Source organism: Scyliorhinus torazame, chromosome X, assembly GCF_047496885.1.
Source record: "Scyliorhinus torazame isolate Kashiwa2021f chromosome X, sScyTor2.1, whole genome shotgun sequence".
NCBI lineage: Eukaryota > Metazoa > Chordata > Chondrichthyes > Carcharhiniformes > Scyliorhinidae > Scyliorhinus > Scyliorhinus torazame.
This window is the reverse complement of record NC_092738.1, coordinates 5,817,735-5,839,077: the sequence shown is the minus strand read 5'-3', so window position 1 is coordinate 5,839,077 and position 21,343 is coordinate 5,817,735. Positions and strand designations below refer to the sequence as shown.

Here is a 21,343-nt window from a genome sequence, read left to right as displayed (position 1 = left end):
ATTACCAACAAATGAAACAACAACTGTTGTGTGGGTTGGATCATTTCTTTCAACCTTGCTATCCATTCAGCAACAAGTACCTTGAACACAGTGGGCATTGCTTGCAAAATGGTGACATTTATCAGAATCTTGACTGATCTTTTAGACTGTGTGAGAAAACATTTCCCCGTTTTCTTTCGGAATTAGGAGATTAAGTGCTGCATTTTCTATTTGCAGGTTCAGCAGCAATTCACCAATCATGTCTTTGCCACGAACCCTTGGTGAACTTCAGCTGTACCGTCTCCTCCAGAGAGCCAATCTCCTGATATATTACGATACATTTATTCAGCAGGGAGGGGATGATGTGCAGCAGTTGTGTGAGGCCGGAGAGGAAGAGTTCTTGGAAATCATGGCCTTGGTTGGTATGGCAACTAAACCTCTTCATGTCCGAAGGCTGCAGAAGACCTTACAGGAATGGGTGGTTAACCCTGTCATTTTCAACCAGCCTTTAGCGTCTGTTCCAGTCCGTTGTATTCCTGCATTTAAAGTGTCAAAGGCATTTTCACAGGAGCCAAACAAGAGACCAGTCAGCAATGGCACTTCTCCTGAAATGCAAGTCAAACATCTCCAGAGTTTCAGAAATGCATCAGCGAGGAGCGTCAGCCCTAACTCCTCATCCGACAATGGGGCGAAGAATCCCTTCCTGCGTGTTTCTAGTGATGCCCGTGTTGGGCACACATGCTTCTCCGAGGAGGACCAGGTTCTCCCCACATCTCCCCGAGAGAGAACATGTAAACTGGAGCTTGATACAGTCCGCACAATCGCAGAGAGTGTCAAACACATGATGGCTACCTTTCCCAGAAGCGATCCCACAGAACTTTTGAGACTGAACAAGAATTTGGCAATGTCCTTGGGTCACAACTTCCAGATGGATAATAGTAATGCCATTGAGGAAGAAGAAATCCGGAAATATAGTGTAATCTATGACTCCAAACACAAGGACAGAAAACACCTGACAAAGCACAAGGTTGGGAACTGATTGTACAATCCTTGTGTGTAAATAGAATCAGTTATGACAGGGTGTGAGGGACAGAGAGTGGACACAGTTTAATAAAAATACAAGGACAGGTAGGGGGATTGAAGGAGCGCTCTGATAGCTAACAATCATTGCAAATACCCGTTCCCTTCAAACTTTGTATCATCGTGTATAGGGCTGCTATTGTAAAATAAAGAGAAATATAATTTTAGTTTTAAACATCTTACCGGATCCATACTCTTAATGTTAATGATGAACTCAAATAGGCATCTTTTAATTCGCACACTATGAATTTTCTTAATATTTGGCTTTATCTTGTGACATGGACAGTTGCTGGGATGCCAAATACTAAGGTGACCACAGACTTTCTCATTCACCACTGCGCACATAACCTTTTCATTGATGGCGATCTCAAATAGTCATCAAGTTCATTTGGCCATAGTTTTTTACTTCCTTCTTTCATGGGATGTGGACATTGCCCAGAGACTTTTTCCCAGGGTAGAGAGATTGCCCATCCCTAACTACCTTGAACTGGGTTCCTAGCTCGGCCATTTCAGAAGACATTGATGCAGATCTGGAGTCACATGTATGCCAGACTGGGGAAGGACGGCAGATGTCCCTCCCTGAAGGACATCAGGGAACCAGATGGGTTTTAAAGACAATTACTGAGACTAGTGTTAAATTCCAGATTTTAAAAAAATTAACCAAATTTAAATTCCACCATGATAGGACTTGAACCAACGCTAGCCTGGGCATCTGGATTACTAGTCCGGTGACATTACCACTCCGCCAACATCTCCCTACCAGTACAGATGGTCAAAAGTAACTTTTTTTCCCGAGGGCCGGACATGAGCAGAGAAGAACAATGGATCTTCAGATCCGAAAGCCACACTGCTCCACTATTGAAAGGTTTCTGTGATTCGAGGAGAATTTAAGCAGTTTGCCTTTTTATTGAGAAATCATGGGGAAACAGTCATGCCCCAGATTGTTCAGCATCACCACAGTTGAATAAAGTGAGGAAGAAGATGAGATGAATCCAGAGTAATGGTTCGGTGAGGCGAAGATTGGGTTTTCAAACGTGTAGAAAACGGAGTAGGTTGAGGAGCTGTCCAGTTTGGAGGATCCGAGAATGAATGAGTTAGAGTGGGAGATGGGCCAATGGGACTAATTTCAACGATGAAGATGCAGGTAGGAGGAACAGGGGCAAAACCTGTTGTTTGTGGCAAGTAGCAGATCTAATATTCAATTAGAAGTCATTTGAATCTTGATAAAGCAGAATGAGAATTGGATCTGGGTTTTACGAATCTGGGTTTTACAACATTCTCCCCAGTGTACGTCAGTAAAAACCAGTCACGTCTGCTCCTCATCCCAGTTCTCAGGATCCCATATAATAACGGGCCTGTCAACCCGTTTGCAAGTGTGCATACTTCTTATAGATGATGGTTGCAGTTTGAATCTTGAAATGCAACAAGTTTCTTCAAACTTACAGTACATTAAACAAGACACGAGTTGTGCACACATTAATACGTGTGTGGAGGAGGTTTATGTTCTTTGTACTGTTGCAGCTGTATAGAACCTTAGTTAGGCCACACTTGGAGTATAGTGTTCAATTCTGGTCGCCCCACTACCAGAAGGATGTGGAGGCTTTAGAGAGGATGCAGAAGAGATTTACCAGAATGTTGCCTGGTATGGAGGGCATTAGCTATGAGGAGCGGTTGAATAAACTTGGTTTGTTCTCACTGGAACGAAGGAGGTTGAGGGGAGACCTGATAGAGGTATACAAAATTATGAGGGGCATAGACAGAGTGGATAGTCAGAGGCTTTTCCCCAGGGTAGAGGGGTCAATTACTAGGGGGCATAGGTTTAAGGTGCGAGGGGCAAGGTTTAAAGGCGATGTACAAGGCAAGTTTTTTACGCAGAGGGTAGTGGGTGCCTGGAACCCGCTGGCGAAGGAGGTGGTGGAAGCAGGGACGATAGTGACATTTAAGGGGCGTCTCGACAAATACATGAATAGGATGGGAATAGAGGGATACGAACCCCGGAAGCACGGGCATTTACGGGCAGCACAGTAGCATTGTGGATAGCACAATTGCTTCACAGCTCCAGGGTCCCAGGTTCGATTCCGGCTTGGGTCACTGTCTGTGCGGAGTCTGCACATCCTCTCCGTGTGTGCGTGGGTTTCCTCCGGGTGCTCCGGTTTCCTCCCACAGTCCAAAGATGTGCAGGTTAGGTGGATTGGCCATGATAAATTCCCCGTAGTGTCCAAAATTGCCCTTAGTGTTGAGTGAGGTTACTGGGTTATGGGGATAGGGTGGAGGTGTTGACCTTGGGTAGGGTGCTCTTTCCAAGAGCCGGTGCAGACTCGATGGGCCGAATGGCCTCCTGCACTGTAAATTCTATGATAATCTATGAAGTGTAGAAGTTTAGTCGGGCAGCATGGTCGGCGCAGGCTTGGAGGGCCGAAGGGCCTGTCCCTGTGCTGTACTTTTCTTTGTTCCAAGCTGGCATTTTCAAAATTTCAAAGAGAACTCACTTAAAAACCGGGATGTTGGTGATATCAGAGATGTACTGGTGATGTCTGGGGCGTCATTCTCCGACCCCCCAGAGGGTCGGAGAATGGCCGTTGGCCGCCGTGAATCCCGCCCCCGCCGGTTGCCGAAGTCTCCGAAGGGAGAAAAGTCGGCGGGGCGTTAATGGCGCCGCAGACGTTGGAGAATGGCACGGGTGGGCGCAAGGCAGCCGATTTTCGGCCTGCCGATATTCTCCCTTCCGGATGGGTCGAAGTGTTGATCTCCAAATTTCTTTCTCTGTCAGTCTGGCCTCAATAAAAGTTGAGACGGATTCGCACGTAAACAGAAGTTATTTATTTAGCTTGCAAGCTTGAATCATCTTACAGAAATGTAACAGGACATCCAGCCTCTTACACTCCAGAAAAACGACTGACTAAAAGACAAAGGGATCTCTGCAAAATCAATTCAAATGGTATCAAGTTTCACATACTCGACGGACATAGGTCAGCCTATGTCCCTCCTGACCTGTTCGATCTATTCTGATTGGCTCACTTCCAATCCCTTTCTCTGGCCCCTATCAATGAAGCATCACCCTCATAGACACACCTCTTCCTGCTTTTTCCATGCGGTCTCAAATTCCTTTGTCCCTAACTGCAAGAATCAAAGTGGCTTATTTCTACAGTACATTAACTAGTAACTCTAAAGTAACTATTTTATATCACATTCGTCATTCCCTCCTTTTATCATTCCATGATAACCGAACTATCCAATCTATAGCTACGGTTCCTCATCTAAAAAGATCCGTCGCTGCATTTCCAATTCCTGTCTTAGCCCCCCTTCATCTGCCTCACCCTCATGGATTTTAACAGTTAAATTTTTTTTCTCGGTGATTGGGGCGGTGATCTGATCTAGTGCACCCCGCATTCTACCCATCACACATTTAAGGATGGCCAGGCCCACAAAGATGCAGCCGATAGCTACCACTAGATACATGGCCATATTTATCAACCAGTCCTTCCATCCTCCAGATCCCCAGTTACCCCAAGAGTCAGGATCCTGCATCCCGTCCAAGTGATCCCGTATGCGATCCATAAATTTAGTAATGTTAGCGGTCAAGTCCTGAACACCCATGATCCACTTGCCCTGTACTATGGCGCATACCCCACCCTCACGGGCCAGAAGATAGTCAAGAGCATACCGGTTCAGCATTGCAAACAACCGTAGCTGAGACAACTCCTTGGTTATTGCCCCGAGGGCTCCCAAGGTTTCATTTCCCAAGATGGTAAGGCCGCAAATAAAATAATTCCGATCACTAACAGCCAAGGAACCCCCCACACCTCCCAGTGTCAATACGCTCAGAATGCCCCACCCGGCTGAGTGGCCCCGGTTGGGTGCAAGAACCTGAGGTTTTTTCCAGTTCTCGCAAAATTCAGCAGAGACTGCCCGGCGTGCTAACTGATTATGCAGGTTCCACGCCGAAGGGCAGGGGACTGTGGTAGGGACTAGAGTCCCTATAGCAATTCGGCGGGGAAATGGGGTGACAAAACGTTGGTCGCCGTACCATTAAATAAAAAGTAGTATCCTTGTTCCGTGTGGAGACTAGCATCACAATCAGCATATCGGTTGCGTAAGGACCTCCCAGTAGCCCAGTTTATCCAATTTTGAAATGCCCATTCGGGCCGCCCAGCAATGCGGAAAGTCCTATTCCCAACAGTGATATGAGAGACATTCGCCCAGCCACAAAGGAGCTGGAGGCCAGCGTTCAATGGAACGCAAGTGGTGTTATAACAAACGCATTGGCCAGACGCCTGGGTGATATGGCACCTCCTGTCCGTACAGGTGGGAAACAGACATGTTATATTTGTGTCCACCTCTACCAGCAAACAGCCGTATCCTTCACTGCTGAAGCAATTCTCGTACGACCGGGAATCCCTATTGGGAGTGAAGTGGCTAGGTATGTACGCCCTCCACCGTCGCAGCCTATCGTACTGTGAGTGGGGATTACCCCGAGGAAGGGGAAGGCAAATAGCCGGTGGTGCTGAACCCGGATCGTAAGGAAGAGTGACTTGCTCGGGCAATGGCTCGGAACGCTGACAATGAACCACCGTTTGGGGAGTGCCCTAAAGCGGTGAAACAGAAAATAACCTAGACACCGCTGCGGGGTTTGGGTAGCAGACAACCCGTCCCTGGCCATACAGACGGTGGTAAATCTGGTAGAAGAGATTCATACTACCCGGGTTTTCCTCAGTTTGGCCTTTAATTAACTTAAGTGCATCTCCCGGTAACCTACGTTCTAGCTGTACTTCCCTTCTCACACGCCCCGTCCTCTCTCTAGTCCCTTTCTCTTTCTCATGGTCTCTTCCTACACTCTTCTGACAGCCTGATGTTACATTTATTGTACCACTTTTAACACATCCAAAATCAAATTTACATGTATTCCAAAAACAAGGCAATGTCCATATAATGTTCCCTTCCCATCGCCGGGACCGGTGCAGCTGCTTCATGACTCCCGCATGCTCCTTAACTTTGATGACCTTCCATGAGTCGATACCATGTCCTCGTATATGGGGGCAGTGAAGAACATCACCTTTGCATAGGTGATGTATCCTTGTAGATTGGTTGGGGCTACACAGATACATAATATTCCCCTTTTCCATGTCCATCGCCAATAACACGCCAAGCGAAGTGAGGCCAAATATCAGACAGACGATGCGTAGCCACTCCATCATGCTCCACACCTGTAAAATAGCACTGGAGAAGGGAGGCAGGTTAGTATCCGACCTTTTACAGTAGTGGAGATGGACTCAATTTTTTTAGTTTTGAGGGTCTGATTGTGTCTCTCAACCACCCCGGCTGCCTGCGGTCTGTAAGCACAGTGTAACTGCTGGCGTATGCCCAACTGGGAGCAAAACTCCTTGTTAATTTGTCCAATAAAATGAGGCCCATTATCAGAACTTAACTGAGCTGGTATACCGTACCGGGGAATGATTTCCCTCATCAAGACTTTAACCACAGTAGCAGCTTTACTATAGATAGTCGGATACGCCTCGACCCATCTGCTGAACACATCCACAATGACCAAAACATATTTGTAACATTGACACCTTTCCAACTCAATGTAATCCATTTGGAGCGTCTCAAAGGGACCACTGGGCAACGGGGTTTGCCCCTTCCCACAAGGGATACCTTTTCCGGTGTTATATTGCTGACAAATCAAACACCGATTACTGATACTTTGGGCCAACCCCTGCATTTTAGGGTGCCACCAAGTGTCCAGCAACAAATCACTAGTCCCTCGAGCCCCACAATGAGTTGCAAAGTGTACACATTCGATGACCCATAAAGCCAGTACATCAGACATACAAGTCTGATGTGCAGGCGTGGTCCATAAAGAGGAAACAGAATCATATGTACAACCTAACCGTTTCCACATTTGTTTATCACTCTCAGGAGCGTCCTCCTGTAACCTTATGACGTCTGGCATTGGCTTGTCAGAAGCAGACATATTTATAGCAGATCGTTTAGTCTGACTTAACATTTTAGGCACCATCACTTGCTGAATTTGCGCGGCTGTTCGCGCTGCACGATCTGCTCGTTCATTACCAACGTCAACTGGGGTTGTACCATTCGTGTGGGCAGCGCATTTAATAACGGAAATCTGCGCTGGCAGAAGGAGGGCCTGCAGTAAGTCATTAACTAAACCCCGGTGGGATATTTGACCACACATAATCATGTCAGGTTGTTCTGACGAAATGTCACTCAAATCGCCCCTTATTGTGGTAGTTTCGTGAATCAAGGCTAAACAGTCGTGGCCAGGTGCGTCTTCATGGACAGGGGGACCACTAAGAAAACAGGCTGGATTGATAGTGGTACAGTATTTAAATGTCAGACGTGGATTGTTCAAAAGGTATATCTCATACCTATTCTGACGAGCTGCGGTAAGATGCTGACCATTCGCCCCATATCCCTGGCATGGTACTGGTCATGGACCTGACGTGTAATATGAGGGCTTACCGAAGCTGACTGTGGCCATAAATGTGGTGATATTGTAACAAAATCGGCTGTACCTTCTTTTCCCGTGACTGTGGCTGTAACCTTGACTGGCCATTCGGTCTCAAGTAATGGCCGGTATTTGTCCTCCAACTCCCTGTTTCGTCCAGTTCTGTCATAGGCCAGGGTAACGTGATGCAGTGACTGTTCAATGTCTAACGTCCACCACTGGGGGGTGATAGAAATATAGCACTGTTGTCTCATCCTCCTCTTCGCTGATCCACCCACCCAAAGTCACTATATTGGAGCTCCTGCTGGTAAACTACCATTTCTGCCGCTTGTTGGGATCGCAGATCATCCTTTTTCATTACATACTCAGTCTTAACCTTTGTAACTGAGCCTCCTTCTTGGCCTACACCCTCCTTCCAGTAAAATCTGACTGCCCTTGCCATCTGGGAAGGGTCGTTCTCTGTCCAATTCATGTTATTACATTTCACAGCAGTAACCACAGAAGGTGGTAGGCAATGCATTAACATAGCACAGTATTGAGGGGAATTCTGACCATTTTGATACAGCAAATCGCCTGACTGCCCCCGGTAGATTTCATTAAAACGCCCCAGACATTCCTATGGCTCGTCAATCTTCCTAGGTTTTAGGTCTAAGATAACAGAAAGATTTATGGGCCTTTGAAATGTGCTATTCAACGCATTCAAGATCTGTGTCCTTCTTTTCTCTATTTGCTCTCTTTTTTTTTAAAACTTAAAAATGTTTGAAAATTCAAATTGAATTACTGCAACTTGCAAGCTTAGCTCTGATCTCAACTCAGAACTAAATTTACAATTTGCTTAACACAAACTTGTATAACATTTACAACTTAATTATTTCTTTATCTTAACAATTTTTCTTTTAACAAGTTTTTTTTCTGTTACATACACATAAGTATTAGCAAAATCAACTATCATAAGTATTAGCAAAATCAATTATCATCTCCAGATTGACACTTTTTAAAATGGTGTCCATGATCTTCTTTAAGTTTCTATTAATCTCCAGATAAAATGAGATAAACCTTATTTCAAGTAAGTAAAATTTAAGATTCTGGCAATTTCAATAGAACATAGAACATAGAACAATACAGCGCAGTACAGGCCCTTCGGCCCACGATGTTGCACCGAAACAAAAGCCATCTAACCTACACTATGCCATTATCATCCATATGTTTATCCAATAAACTTTTAAATGCCCTCAATGTTGGCGAGTTCACTACTGTAGCAGGTAGGGCATTCCACGGCCTCACTACTCTTTGCGTAAAGAACCTACCTCTGACCTCTGTCCTATATCTATTACCCCTCAGTTTAAAGTTATGTCCCCTCGTGCCAGCCATATCCATCCGCGGGAGAAGGCTCTCACTGTCCACCCTATCCAACCCCCTGATCATTTTGTATGCCTCTATTAAGTCTCCTCTTAACCTTCTTCTCTCCAACGAAAACAACCTCAAGTCCGTCAGCCTTTCCTCATAAGATTTTCCCTCCATACCAGGCAACATCCTGGTAAATCTCCTCTGCACCCGCTCCAAAGCCTCCACGTCCTTCCTATAATGCGGTGACCAGAACTGTACGCAGTACTCCAAATGCGGCCGGACCAGAGTTCTGTACAGCTGCAACATGACCTCCCGACTCCGGAACTCAATCCCTCTACCAATAAAGGCCAACACTCCACAGGCCTTCTTCACAACCCTATCAACCTGGGTGGCAACTTTCAGGGATCTATGTACATGGACACCTAGATCCCTCTGCTCAGCCACACTTTCAAGAACTTTACCATTAGCCAAATATTCCGCATTCCTGTTATTCCTTCCAAAGTGAATCACCTCACACTTCTCTACATTAAACTCCATTTGCCACCTCTCAGCCCAGCTCTGCAGCTTATCTATATCCCTCTGTAACCTGCTACATCCTTCCACACTATCGACAACACCACCGACTTTAGTATCATCTGCAAATTTACTCACCCACCCTTCTGTGCCTTCCTCTAGGTCATTGATAAAAATGACAAACAGCAACGGCCCCAGAACAGATCCTTGTGGTACTCCACTTGTGACTGTACTCCATTCTGAACATTTCCCATCAACCACCACCCTCTGTCTTCTTTCAGCTAGCCAATTTCTGATCCACATCTCTAAATCACCCTCAATCCCCAGCCTCCGTATTTTTTGCAATAGCCTACCGTGGGGAACCTTATCAAACGCTTTGCTGAAATCCATATACACCACATCAACTGCTCTACCCTCGTCTACCTGTTCAGTCACCTTCTCAAAGAACTCAATAAGGTTTGTGAGGCATGACCTACCCTTCACAAAGCCATGCTGACTATCCCTGATCATATCATTCCTATCTAGATGATTATAAATCTTGTCCCTTATAATCCCCTCCAAGACTTTACCCACTACAGACGTGAGGCTCACCGGTCTATAGTTGCCGGGGTTGTCTCTGCTCCCCTTTTTGAACAAAGGGACCACATTTGCTGTCCTCCAGTCCTCTGGCACTATTCCTGTAGCCAATGATGACATAAAAATCAAAGCCAAAGGTCCAGCAATCTCTTCCCTGGCCTCCCATAGAATCCTAGGATAAATCCCATCAGGTCCCGGGGACTTATCTATTTTCAGCCTGTCCAGAATTGCCAACACCTCTTCCCTACGTACCTCAATGCCATCTATTCTATTAGCCTGGGGCTCAGCATTCTCCTCCACAACATTATCTTTTTCATGAGTGAATACTGACGAAAAATATTCATTTAGTATCTCGCCTATCTCTTCAGACTCCACACACAATTTCCCATCCCTGTCCTTGACTGGTCCTACTCTTTCCCTAGTCATTCGCTTATTCCTGACATACCTATAGAAAGCTTTTGGGTTTTCCTTGATCCTTCCTGCAAAATACTTCTCATGTCCCCTCCTTGCTCGTCTTAGCTCTCTCTTTAGATCCTTCCTCGCTACCTTGTAACTATCCATCGCCCCAACCGAAACTTCACACTTCATCTTCACATAGGCCTCCTTCTTCCTCTTAACAAGAGATTCCACTTCCCTGGTAAACCACGGTTCCCTCGCTCGACGCCTTCCTCCCTGTCTGACCGGTATATACTTATCAAGAACACGCAGTAGCTGATCCTTGAACAAGCCCCACTTATCCAGTGTGCCCAACACTTGCAGCCTACTTCTCCACCTTATCCCCCCCAAGTCACGTCTAATGGCATCATAATTGCCCTTCCCCCAGCTATAACTCTTGCCCTGCGGTGTATACTTATCCCTTTCCATCATTAACGTAAAGGTCACCGAATTGTGGTCACTGTCCCCAAAGTGCTCTCCTACCTCCAAATCTAACACCTGGCCTAGTTCATTACCCAAAACCAAATCCAACGTGGCCTCGCCTCTTGTTGGCCTGTCAACATATTGTTTCAGGAAACCCTCCTGCACACACTGTACAAAAAACGACCCATCTATTGTACTCGAACTATATCTTTTCCAGTCAATATTTGGAAAGTTAAAGTCTCCCATAATAACTACCCTGTTACTTTCGCTCATATCCAGAATCATCTTCGCCATCCTTTCCTCTACATCCCTAGAACTATTAGGAGGCCTATAAAAAACTCCCAACAGGGTGACCTCTCCTTTCCTGTTTCTAACTTCAGCCAATACTACCTCGGAAGAAGAGTCCCCATCTAGCATCCTCTCCGCCACCGTAATACTGCTCTTGACTAGCAGCGCCACACCTCCCCCTCTTTTGCCTCCTTCTCTGAGCTTACTAAAACACCTAAACCCCGGAACCTGCAACATCCATTCCTGTCCCTGCTCTATCCATGTCTCCGAAATGGCCACAACATCGAAGTCCCAGGTACCAACCCACGCTGCCAGTTCCCCTACCTTGTTTCGTATACTCCTGGCATTGAAGTAGACACACTTCAAACCACCTACCTGAACGCTGGCCCCCTCCTGCGACGTCAAATCTGTGCTCCTGACCTCTATACTCTCATTCTCCCTTACCCTAAAACTACAATCCAGGTTCCCATGCCCCTGCTGCATTAGTTAAATCAATCAATTGCTTTCGAAAATAATAACTTTTATCAAAGAGGTGGAGAAACCCACTGGTTTCCTTTAATTAATTCAAAACGTAACTTTGCTGGTGTTCACTGACTCAAAGGAAAGGTATCCGATTACACTGCAGACTGGTGCTGTTATCTCAAGGCCTGAGTGAGAAGCACTGTCTGTTTTCAACTCCGCCTGCTGCTGTTAACCCTTTGAGAGACTTCTGCTTCAACCTCACAATCTCAACTAGACCTCGGAACTTTACAGTCCAAGGAGACAATTTTAGCTTAATCAACTATATATTTAAAACACTCACACATAGAGTTGAACCATCTTCAGATTTAAAAACAGTTATACTGGACTGAACCTTCATTAATTAAGTCACATCAGCCTCTGAACCCTGATAATAGACTGAACCTTTATTATTTAAGTCACATCAGCCTCTGAACCCTGATAATAGACTGAACCTTTATTATTTAAAGTCCCATCAGCCCAAAACCCTAACCCAAGCCGAAACAACAATATGAAATCCCATCAATTAAAGTGCTAATCCCCAGACTGACCTGTGATTTCGTCGAGGCGGTCTTTCTGTGCCAACCGCGAGTGACCAGACTAATCAGACGATAAGAAGAGGGGAACAATCAATGCTGGTCGTTTTCCATTTCTACATTGAGGGCCCTTTGTTCCCGTCCTCCTGTTCATAATCAGTCTAATTCTGATTTCGCAGTTGGATCAGGATCGCCCAGAGAAATCCCGGGTTTCGGCACCAAATGTTGATCTCCAAATTTCTTTCTCTGTCAATCTGGCCTCAATAAAAGTTGAGACGGATTCGCACGTAAACAGAAGTTATTTATTTAGCTTGCAAGCTTGAATCATCTTACAGAAATGTAACAGGACATCCAGCCTCTTACACTCCAGAAAAACGACTGACTAAAAGACAAAGGGATCTCTGCAAAATCAATTCAAATGGTATCAAGTTTCACATACTCGACAGACATAGGTCAGCCTATGTCCCTCCTGACCTGTTCGATCTATTCTGATTGGCTCACTTCCAATCCCTTTCTCTGGCCCCTATCAATGAAGCATCACCCTCATAGACACACCTCTTCCTGCTTTTTCCATGCGGTCTCAAATTCCTTTGTCCCTAACTGCAAGAATCAAAGTGGCTTATTTCTACATTACATTAACTAGTAACTCTAAAGTAACTATTTTATATCACATTCGTCAGAAGTCCCGTCGACGTGATGACCGTTCACGTCGACGTAAATGAAACCTCCTTTTCATCGGCATGACCCTGTGCACCAGGTTCACGCCGACCTGCGTGGAGGTGAGTGACGGCCTGGGGGGTTGGCTCTGGGCAGGCTATGGCGTGGCCGCAGTCTGAATGCGTGAGGAGAGGTGTGTCTCGGGTTGTGTGTGTGTGTGTGTGCGGCGGGGGGGGGGGGGTTAGAGTGGGCTGGGCTCCGGGGGAGTGCCGGGAGGGGAGTCCGTGCCGGGGAGGGGGATGGGGGGTCCGTGCCGGGGTGGAGGTTGGGGTCCGTGCGGGGAGGAGGTTGGGGGGGGTCCATGCCGGCCAGGGGGATGGGGGGTCCGTGCCGGGGAGGAGGTTGGGGTCCGTGCCGGGGAGGAGGTTGGGGGATGGGGGGTCCGTGCCGGAGAGGAGGTTGGGGTCCATGCCGGGGAGGAGGTTGGGGTCCGTGCCGGGGAGGAGGTTGGGGGGGGGGGGTCCGTGCCGGGGAGGGGGATGGGGGGTCCGTGCCGGGGTGGAGGTTGTGGGGGGGGGGGTCCGTGCCGGGGAGGGGGATGGGGGGGTCCGTGCCGGGGAGGAGGTTGGGGTCCGTGCCGGGGAGGAGGTTGGGGGGGGGGGGTCCGTGCCGGGGAGGAGGTTGGGGTCCGTGCCGGGGAGGAGGTTGGGGGGTCCGTGCCGGGGTGGAGGTTGCGGGGGGGGGGGGTCCGTGCCGGGGAGGGGGATTTTGGGGGGGGGGGGTCCGTGCCGGGGTGGAGGTTGGGGGGGGGGTCCATGCCGGGGTGGAGGATGGGGGGCCCGTGCCGGGGAGGGGGATGGGGGGTCCGTGCCGGGGAGGGGGATGCAAGGGCAAGTGAGTTGGTCCACCTGGCCAGGTGCCAGCCTCCAACAGTTGGACCCATGCGGTCCATGCCACCTGGCTGGGGGGAGGAGGGGATATGGGCAATGATGACATGTCGTCGTTCCCCTCCCCCCCACCAGGCCGTCGTGTTTTCAGATCATCCAGCGATGTTGGCCGCCGTGGTGGCAGCCGCTCATGTCTATGTTGCCCTGGATGAGGAGGAGGAGGAGGAGGAGGAGCGTGCCAGAGAGGCGGCGCAGGCTGCCGCAGAGGGACAGGCGGCAGCCGCCCAGGCTGGAGGGACACCTGACCGACAGGACGAGGAGGGGGAGGAGGACGTCGCGGCCCCACGGCAACGGAGGCACCCGAGGGCGCCCCGTGTGTACCGGCCCCGGCAGTCATACCAGGACCTCACGGACCGGGAATGCAGGAGGAGACTCCGGATGAGCCGGGAAACCGTGGCACACATCTGCCACCTGCTGGCACACCTGTCACCGCGTGGCACTGGCGGGGGACACCCTCTCCCCGTGTCCGTCAAGGTTACGGTGGCCCTGAACTTTTAAGCAACAGGGTCATTCCAGGCACCGAGTGGGGACCTGTCCGGCATATCGCAGACATCGGTGCATCGGTGCATCCGGGCAGTGACAGATGCCCTTTATGCCATGGCGCACTGCTACATCCGCTTCCCCGTGGACCGGGCCAGCCATGATGCCCGGGCCGTGGGCTTCTCTGCCGTTGCCGGGTTCCCCATGGTCCAGGGCGCGATCAATGGGATGCACGTCGCCGTGCGGCCACCTGCAGATAACAGGGCCGTGTTCACCAATAGGAAGGGGACCTATTCGATGAACATACAGGTGGTCTGCGACCACCGCATGATGATACTGCACATCTGCGCCCGTTACCCAGGCAGTGTACACGACTCATACGTGTTGTCGCGGTCATCCATCCCCGGCATGTACGAGGGACGCCATCCCCGGCTGAGGGGCTGGTTGCTGGGCGACAGGGGCTACCCATTGCGATCGTGGCTGATGACGCCTGTACGGAGGCCACGCAATGAGGCGGAGAACCGCTACAATGATGCCCATGTAGCGACAAGGGGAGTGATCGAGAGGTGCTTTGGCGTGCTGAAGATGCGTTTCAGGTGCCTGGACCTCTCTGGGGGCGCCCTCCAGTATCGGTCAGATAGGGTCGGCCGCATCATTGTCGTGTGCTGCGTCCTGCACAACATAGCCCAGCAGAGGGGCGATGTGCCGCAGGCAGAGGAGGGCGGAGTGGAGTAGCAGCAGGAAGAGGCCCAGTCCTCCCCAGATGAGGGGGATGGGGGCAATGGTCAGGGCAGACGGGGTAGACACAGGCGGGTGGCTGTCCACCGTTACCGGCTGGCCCAGCGGGCACGGGACAGACTGATAGACGCCCGCTTCACTGACTAGATGGGCGTGGGAATCGGGTAGTATGGCCACAGACCGCACACCATGGCAACAGCCGACCACCCACACCCCCCACCCATCCACCCACCCAGCACCCTTACCCCCCTCCCCAATCCCACCCACCCCACCCGCATGCACACCACCCCCCCAATTGCCGATCCACCGGCGGCACAACGGGCCGGGCTCACACAGTTGCGGGTGGACACGTGTCTATTGCAGGCCATGGAGGATGATGACAACCTGCCCTGCGATGAGCTCCTGGCTCCACATCGTTGGACTATGTCTGACCCATGGCTACAGTACCACCATCCACCCGGACCATCCCTGCATGCGGCTGTGACACTGCAGCGCACGGTCCCGTCCTCTGCCCGGGGGATGTTGATGGCGGCCCGGGGGGAAGGGGGCAGACTCACCTGGGGCTGAGGTAAGACCACCCCTCACACACACACACTTGCGCTCAACGTACATAACACCCCCGCACACTTTGGACAGAGCACAAAGGCAGCTTCTGTAGGTGTAACATTGACTTTAATAACCAAAGGAGTTCATGCACGTGCCCTAGCCCCTAAAACTCATCTGTGCCCTGCACCCGTGCCAACTTACTCAGTGTCTAATTGTTTGGCCTTACGGGCCCTTTGACTACGTCTACGTGGTTCCCCAGATGGCACAGCAGAACTGGAGGTGGACTCCTGTGATTCCTGCCCTCTGACACGGGATCCCTTTGGCGGCCGTTTCCTGGGGCGTCCTGGCCTAGGTGGGCCAGGCTGCGGCCCGGGCGACTGGGATGGCGAGCTGCCAGCCTGCCCTGCCCGTTGCCCACCCGATGCACCTGGGACGGAAGGGGGGGGGGGGGGGGGGGGGGGAGTCCGAGGTGTCGCGGTGTACCGGGACCTCCCCTACAGGGGGAGCCGGGACGGACCACACCACCTCCTCCTCCCTCGGGGTGCCTGATGGCCCCCAGACCTCTACATGGGTGGGGGATGCGAACGGACTGGCCATCCGACGCCCCCCCCGACATCTGGCGCTGCCAGTCCTGGAGGCCCGTGCTGGTATCGACAGGGTTCTGCAGGTTTGCAGCCATGGAGCCCAGGGGATTGGCAAACCCTGTCTGTGACAGTGCGACGCCGGCTCGCACATGGCCACTGGCGCCGATGCCCTCAGCGATGGCCTGCAGAGACTGGGCCATGGCCTGCAGAGACTGGGCTATGGCCTGCAGAGACTGGGCCATGGCCTGCTGAGACTTGGCCATGGCCTGCAGAGACTGGGCCATGGCCTTCTGAGACTGGGCCATGGCCTGCAGAGACTGGGCTATGGCGTTGAGCGCCTCTGCCATCTGGCGCTGGCACTGGCTCGTGGCCTCCTGTGAGAGGGCAGCCATGTCCTGGGCCACAGACGCCGCCTGCACGGAAAGCCCCAGGCCTCGCAAACCGTTCCCCATGTCTGACACCGTCGCACCCATTGCCTCCACCGCGGACGCCACCCGTGCGGTGTCAGCCTGGGTGGCACGCATGACCGGCACCACTCCCAGCTCCTGGACGCGGGTGGACTCCTCCACCTGCGACTGCAGCCGCCGCAAGCCGCCCGTCACCCTCTTCGCTCGTCTCCGGGTCGGTGGTTGCATCGGATCTATGTGTGGGTGTGGTAACTCCAGGAACCCGGGATCCATCTGGGCGGCAGATGTTCGCTTGGGCTGGGCTGCCCTCCGACCGCCCGGCCCCTCTGCTGCTCCTACCTCCACCTGCTGTACCGGGACGGCTGTGTTGTGCGCACCAGTGAGTGTACCAGACGCCTCATCACTAAAGTGCCCAACAGAGGTGAGTGTTTCTGCGATGGTGGAGGGTGTTGGTGACAGCAGTGGCGTTGTGTCGTGCTCTTCGCCCCACTCTGAGTCCATGGCACTTTGGGGTGGGGGTTCGTCTCCGCCCATCCACTCTGAGTCACTGTCCGGTATTTCGTCTTCCTGGGTAGTGCTGTCCCGGGTAGGGGTGTCCTGGGTAGTGGTGTCCCGGGTAGGGGTGTCCCGGGTAGGGGTGTCCCGGGTAGGGGTGTCCTGGGTAGTGGTGTCCTGGGTAGTGGTGTCCCGGGTAGTGGTGTCCTGGGTAGTGCTGTCCTGGGTAGTGGTGTCCTGGGTAGTGGTGTCCTGGGTAGGGGTGTCCCGGGTAGGGGTGTCCTGGGTAGTGGTGTCCTGGGTAGTGGTGTCCTGGGTAGTACTGTCCCGGGTAGGGGTGTCCTGGGTAGGGGTGTCCCGGGTAGTGGTGTCCTGGGTAGTGCTGTCCTGGGTAGTGGTGTCCTGGGTAGTGGTGTCCTGGGTAGTGCTGTCCCGGGTAGGGGTGTCCTGGGTAGTGCTGCCCTGGGTAGGGGTGTCCTGGGTAGTGCTGTCCCGGGTAGGGGTGTCCCGGGTAGGGGTGTCCCGGGTAGTGGTGTCCCGGGTAGTGGTGTCCCGGGTAGTGCTGTCCCGGGTAGGGGTGTCCTGGGTAGTGGTGTCCTGGGTAGTGGTGTCCCGGGTAGGGGTGTCCTGGGTAGTGGTGTCCTGGGTAGGGGTGTCCTGGGTAGGGGTGTCCTGGGTAGGGGTGTCCCGGGTAGTGCTGTCCCGGGTAGGGGTGTCCTGGGTAGGGGTGTCCTGGGCAGTGGTGTCCTGGCTCGGATGTGACGGGGGCCTGTGGCTGCCCCCCTCGTTGCTGGGTGGTCGCTCCCGCACGTGACGGGGGTGTCGTCTCCCTGTTGCTCCAGGTCTCTCCGTGTCCCGTGGTGTGCGAGGGGCATCCTGCGGGCGTCGCATGCTGGAGGGTCCGGGTCTCTCTGTCTCCCGTGGCCTCCGAGGGGCATCCTGCGGGCGTTGCATGCTGGAGGGTCCGTGTCTCTCCGTGTCCCGTGGTGTGCGAGGGGCATCCTGCGGGCGTCGCATGCTGGAGGGTCCGTGTCTCTCCGTCTCCCGTGGTGTGCGAGGGGCATCCTGCGGGTGTCGCATGCTGGAGGGTCCGTGTCTCTCCATCTCCCGTGGCCTCCGAGGGGCATCCTGCGGGCGGTCTGCATCTGCGGGGATGGGTGCCTCGACGTTTGCTCCTGCGATACACAATGAAGCATGCACGGTTAGACATCAGGCAGTGATCAGGTGATATGGGGGAGGGGGATATAGGGGAGGGGGGATATGGGGGAGGGGGGATATGGGGGAGGGGGGATATGGGGAGGGGGATATGGGGGAGGGGGGATATGGGGAGGGGGGATATGGGGAGGGGGATATGGGGGAGGGGGGATATGGGGAGGGGGGATATGGGGGAGGGGGGATATGGGGAGGGGGGATATGGGGGATATGGATATCGGGCGGGGGGGAGGCTCACCCTGCCTGCTCTGACGAGGTCGTTCACCTTCTTGTGGCACTGGGTGCCTGTCCGTGGTGTTAGGGCCACAGCGGTGACGGCCTCTGCCACCTCCCTCCACAGACGCCGGCTGTGGCGTGGGGCAACTCTGCGGCCGTGCCCGGGATACAGGGCGTCCCTCCTCTGCTCCACCGCGTCCAGGAGCGCCTCCACATCGCGTGACTGGAACCTCGGGGCTGAGCGGCGGCCAGCCATCCGGTCGGGTGTTCCGGTCGGGTGTTCCGGTCGGGTGGGGGGGAGCAGCGCGGCCTTATGAGCCGTCACGCCGTGCGGCGCGTATGACGCTGCACGGCATGAACCACTGCGCAAGCGCGGATCCCGTTACGCCGCTGCTAGCCCATTTCGGCCCGGAGACTTTCGACCCATTTTTCCGACGTGACGCAAGTTGGATTTGCGCCGTTTTTTTGCGCCGATCGGCGGACTTTCCGCCGATAATGGAGAATCTCGCCCCAGATATCAGAGATACCAGACTGGCTTCATCATTAAAACAGTCTCTCTTCTAGCAGAATGACTCTGGCCTTTGAACCAACACCCCGGTTTTTAAGTGAGTTCTCTTTGAAATTTTGAAAATGCCAGCTTGAAACAAAGCCCACTTTTTTTAAACAGAAAGCTATTTTATCCCCATTTCCTTAATTGCAACCGATTTTCATCAAATATCATTCCACATCTGCTGTTAACCACAAACTGTGTCAACAAGATGCCTACTGGAGCTGGAGTCGAAATAATACAGGATCAGACACACACTGACTTACTTTAAAATCCACTGTGGATGTTTATGTGGGCGATTCATCCATTTAAACCAGAGACATAGGGAAAGTGTGTCAGTATATCTGAACAAATGTAGCTAGTCAAGCCCCCCCAAAACAATTACATTCACTTTCTCTTCTGGTGCATTAAACAGAGGAACCTGGAAATTATTGGATGGAATGTTTGATTGTGTAACACTTATCATAGAATCCCTACAGTGAAGAAGGAGGCCATTCGGCCCATCGGGTCTGCACTGACGCTCTGAAAGAGCCCTTCACCGAAGCCCTTTTCCCTGCCCTATCCCAGTAACCCCTTAACCTAACCTCCACATCCCTGGACAATTTAGCATGGCCAATCCACCTAACCTGCACATCTTTGGACTGTGGGAGGAAACCGGAGCACCCGGAGGAAACCCACGCAGACACGGGGAGGACGTGCAGACTCCGCACAGTCACCCGAGACCGGAATTAAACCCGGGTCCCTGGCGCTGTGAAGCTGCAGTGCTAACCACTGTGCCGTGCCGCCATAATTCCTCTCTGCACTTTTTATAGAACCATAAATGTTAAAGTGGCTAAAATGCCAGACAAGTATTTGATGTGAGCACATCCAAAATTCATACTACCCACAAACATTTCGAACCTGTGGTCTCTTAGAACGGCTGTGAATTGGAGGACCAGTTTAAAACACCACTTGCCTCAATTAGCTGTTAATTTTAACACTCCATGGTTCTTGCAAGTTGGCGACTTCAAACAAATGGGGATTCATTCTGTCCTATCACCAAAATACTGCCCTTACAGGTCAGCCTCAGTTACAGGCCAGTCTCTATATCTATGGAAAGAAGTCTTACCACCAGGTTAAAGTCCAACAGGTTTTTTTCAAATCACTAGCTTTTGGAGCACTGCTCCTTCCTCAGGTGAATGAAGGAGCAGCGCTCCGACAGCTAGTGTTTGAAACAAGCTGTTGGACTTTAACCTGGTGTTGTAAGCTTCTTACTGTGCTCACCCCAGTCCAACGCCGGCATCTCCACATCATGGCTACCATCTATATTTATGGGCATTGGTGCAGAGCAAATGCTGCTCAAGAATGCGCAGTGTGAGCAAGCATCTACTTACCCTTTCGAGAGGCCAACAGCACGCTTGATTGGATTGGACTGCAGTGCTGCTTTCTAAAATGACATGGTGCTGTTCGTATTGCCTTCGATATGGGTTGGACTCTGAAACACTCTCTATTTCTAATCCTGCTTCCAGCTGACAATCAATGAGGTGGCGGCAGCTCAGTTCTGCATGAAAGATAACACCCTGCTATCACGGAGAGTCAATCTCTTTTCACTGACCGGACAAGTGGCTCGAGAGTGCGTTTACACTTGTACTCACAGGAAAATACGGTAAGACAAAGGAGGTACCCTCCTGTACGACAGCGCACAGCACAGGTTGCTTTTTTAAAATTCTAAGTGCTTTTAGTTCAAATATAATTTTTCTATGACAGTTATTATATGCACTGTGCCGGACCTGGTCCTCTTACCTCTTGTTTGACAGTCCCCAGGTCTAATCCCTGTCCTGTGCCAATTTAGTTCATCTCAGTTCTTGTAGAAGTTTGGACACTACAATTTGCCCCAATGCCTCTGGGCAAGGGAGAGGGAAAGCTGGAATCAAGACGATCGGGTCCTGATCAGTGTACAGTGACTCCTGTTGGAAAGCATACATATATGGATTGGATCAATTAAGGGTTAGAGAGCTGGTCAAAATTATAAGGGATTTTGATCAAACTAATAGGGAAAAACTGTTTCTACTGGTTAACGAGTCTGTAATTCGAGAGCATAATTTTAAAATCATCATTTAAAAAAATGATGGGTATGTTTCAAAGAACAAATCTTTATTCAGATAAAAAGTGCTGGAAAAACAGCACCTGTGGCGAGAGGAACTTGAGTTCATGTTTCGAGTGCAATGTGACTCTTCGAACTTTGATTCTATTCACTTTTTTCCCCCTCCACAGATGCTGTCAGACCTGCTGAGTTTTCCCAGCATTTGCTGTTTTGATTTCAGTATTTGCATTTTAGTCTTTCCTTCGAGGGTTGTTTGGACATGGCATTCCAGTTGGAAACCGCAAAATTGA

The 21,343-nt window shown here is 51.3% G+C and overlaps 1 pseudogene; it reads left to right on the top strand.

Annotated features, from left to right (window-relative positions):
- The first annotated feature begins 238 nt into the window (after positions 1–238).
- LOC140405332 (NGFI-A-binding protein 1 pseudogene) lies at positions 239–1,018 on the top strand (annotated as a pseudogene).
- The last annotated feature ends 20,325 nt before the right edge of the window (positions 1,019–21,343 follow it).